Here is a 3,865-nt window from a genome sequence, read left to right as displayed (position 1 = left end):
TGGTACTTGCACCAAGTATCTTGATCTCTGGGGCAAGTCCGTGCGCTGGTTCAGAACCAGTAGAAACCTAGTGGAAATACAATGACCAAACAGCCCGGTTCATCTTATTTAGACTGTCAACATTTTTTCTGATAGCAAGCTCATAATAAGTTGCTATCTGCTGTATTGCCGAACCTGTCAACCGTCCTCGGCCGCCTATTGTTTTTGCATTGGAAAGTGTTAGTTTGCCAAATTTTGTTTTTAGTGTACTTAATCTGGAGCTCATCCGTTTTTTTTTTTAATATTACATTGTGGGCCATATGGCTTGGGGTTTGCAATGGTGGTATATGCAACTGTGTCGCCAACGCCAAGACATTTGTCATAACTGAAATTATGGAGCTCTGAAAAATATTTGTCAGACCAACTACCTCCATGCCAAATTTAGAACTTTAGTAGTTAGCAGCACAGGTTTGTTCGTGCTTTTTGAAGCCTATTTTTGCATGTGTAAGATTTGCTTAGTATTTCAACATCTACAACCTTTCCTGCATTTACGCAGATAGCAGATACTACGCCATTATGCGAGGTATGGCCCCCTTTTTTGACACAAACCATCCAATGCTATTGGTAAGGTTAGGTTTATCACTTGCTGGTGGGTCTTCCTCACTTTCCATTTTTTTGTAAGGCCACAGTCCTTTCAGCAGCTTGTTTCATGGTACCTAAACTCACCTTTTTGACAACATTTCGTAAACGTACATTGTAAGGCTAGAATTCAGTGGGGCATGGAAAATTCATGACATCGCAAAACTGTTTTGCTGTCTGCTCTCCGAAGCTAAAGCATCTAAAAGCGAACACTAGTCGGACATTTACTTCAGTCTTGTGTGATTCTAACACTTTAATGTTTGTATCAGATAAATAAAATCCACAGCCATTACACTTTACGGCAAGTTTTACACTGATGCCTAACTGCTCACAAGCAAAAACTGAGATTGAGCCCTAGCACTCAGCACAAACAACAACTTGATCAACTATATTTTGAAGGGTTTGTATGAATACAAATGTCATGAATGTCATGAATACTACAGTCAACTTTGTAATAATTGCAGTATTCTGAAACAAGCACTAATTTTACTTATTAGGTTAACTTTCTTTTGGTGGCTTCAGAGGATTAGGGCTAGGTGTACTAGGCCTAGGATCTGCACTTGGCATACTGTCACTGTGAACATACAACACTCTAGGCTTCCCTACATTCTTACACCTTTTAAAAACTTTATTAGAAAATCTAGGCATTGTAATAACTCAATTATAAAACTTTTCACAAACACATCACTCACAATTCACACTTTCACAATTGAAATGTTTTTCTTGGTTATAAATAGATAAACAACAAACATAAACAAGAAAAACTAAGTAGAAAGCATGTGACAAACAGGTGTACCAATTACAATAAATGTAATGGCACAACAACAATTTTTTCACTCTAAAGTAAGTACTATAAAAATGTTGTTTTATATTATTTTCGCTGTAACTCTCGCGAAGAAATACAGTACAGCTTTTACAAAAATTAATAAAAAAGAACTACTAGACAGATTTGTATGAAAATAGTCCTATATTAACGGCAATTAAATACAGAATATTTTTCAATAAAAAACAAAAATAGTGTTTACTCTTACTGACTTTCCGACTCCCCTTAATAATTATCTCATCAAGTTAACTGACAGGCGTGCAGTAGATCCCTTACTTTGGAATCCATGCTGTGAACCAAAAAAATAGGTCGTTCCCATAAAACTCGAGAATCTGATCCTTCATTTTAGTTTCTACAACCTTAGATAGAACCGGAATTATTGTGGATATCGGCCTATAGCTAGAAATATATTCAGGATCTCCTTCTTGTAGACAAGTATGGAATTGTGGGCCTGCTCAATTAATTATTTCGTTACTTTCTCTCTTGGTATAATCTGCTTTATTTCTATAGAGTTTCTTAATTCTAAGGTAGCTAATGTGGTATTTATTTCTTACATTTGGTTCAACTGCCATATTATTATGACCATCAAATAATGTCAAGGAAGCTCTAAACTTAGCAAGCTCATGTGTATACCATTTCAATTACAAGGAATGTCAATTTGAAATACAGCTAATTTTTTCTTTAAAAAAAATGACTCCTTAATTCTTAGGCATACTTGACGATTCTGAAGAGTCTTCGAAGTAGGTCAAGAAAGTTGCAAATTATTTTAAGATTTTTATAGAGATACTGAAATTTAAAAATATTAAATTTTAAGGCACTGGAAAATAATAGTCATTTAAAGTTAGTGAACATTGGATTAATAACAAGCTATACAAAGTGTAAAAATTAAAACTTTTGTATAAATAATAGATATAAAATTCATGTTTTTGTATTCTGAAATCTTTCTCATTGCATTAAGTTAAAGCAAAAAGAGCAATTCACCCACATAACGATATTTTATCCCTGACCTAAAATTCAAATTATTTTGGAGCTACGTCACAAATGTTAATTTGATCCGAAACTCACCCTCAATTTATGTCATACTCGGATAAAGCCTCTATTGCTAACACATTTGATTAGTTCTTTTTATCAGTATTTGTTCAAACGATGGATACCCAGTTGACCATTATAACTACTTATATGCCTATTCGCTGTAATCTTGCTTTATCGATTTGCAAAGCGTCTTTGGAGCATTGTAAAATCTAGATATGAAATTTAATGATTGTCCTTAGTTCAAGACAATCTACTTCAAGCGGACCTTCAGTTTACTGAAGACTAGTGCAATGCCAATCATATGTCCATCAACCTAGAAGAGTATTTGCATATTAGGATTACTGTACTGCTTTTTAATTGCTCTCTAGGTAGTAATGCTTCCTCTATATGTAGTGAAGTGAAAGATCTTGGAGTTTCTTACTTCTTCTTTATCATTGGGCCCTTACATATTTACAGCCTTAAGTAAGGCTGTAAGTAGTCTTGGCCTAAAATAGAGAACATCTAAACCTGTTAACGACTTCCATGTACTGAAGATTATGTACTGTTTCTGTTAAGGATGGTGAATATAAAATTATATAATATCTAGAATAATCTTATAATATAATAACATTAGTTTACTCATTAATTTTCAGAGAAAGATCTGGCGGTATATTATAGACCGAATAGACACCCATATCATACCGCTGAAAACTACGAAACAAGTAAACATATTAAAGTTTGAACAAGACTGCCACATGTATACTAATTAAAATATGTGACCAAACCTACTTCATAACTTAGAAAGTTTATATACATTATTAATTTTATTTTACTACCGTCCTGATACTATTTGAAATTTGATTTTTATGCCTATCATTATTTATATTGAATTATTTGTCTAGCATTTCCGTTATCGTAGGCAACTTTTTGTGTCTAAATATCTACATTAGGATAGTTAATTCCATAACAATCAGGCAAAGTCTTAAAATATTGATATTTATATCTTCAATAATTGCGCACAATTATTGTTCCTGGTGTGGTTTTTCTTCCTGGAAACAAGGTATATGTCTTGAGATGTAAGTTTTTTGTGCAATATCGTATCTTTCGTATATATTCTATGATACTGAATTATTACCCAGTACAATGGTATCATCTACATACCTAAGGCAAAACACTATTTTATTGCGGTCCAATATTATGTACTATTAATTTTCTATGTGCTTAAGGCATAAATATGATAAAAAGCCAGTTAATGGGCAGCACATAACTAGTCTAATAAACCCCACGAGGAACATTTAAGATCTAAATTTTAGAACTCTGATAAAAACGCACATGTTACCGGGTACATAAAATTACATGTTCCGATTGTCACATGTTGTCTATATCGGACAGACAGTTAGGGCGTTCAGCCAA

Source organism: Homalodisca vitripennis, chromosome X (genome assembly GCF_021130785.1).
Source record: "Homalodisca vitripennis isolate AUS2020 chromosome X, UT_GWSS_2.1, whole genome shotgun sequence".
NCBI lineage: Eukaryota > Metazoa > Arthropoda > Insecta > Hemiptera > Cicadellidae > Homalodisca > Homalodisca vitripennis.
This window is presented reverse-complemented; position numbering follows the sequence as displayed.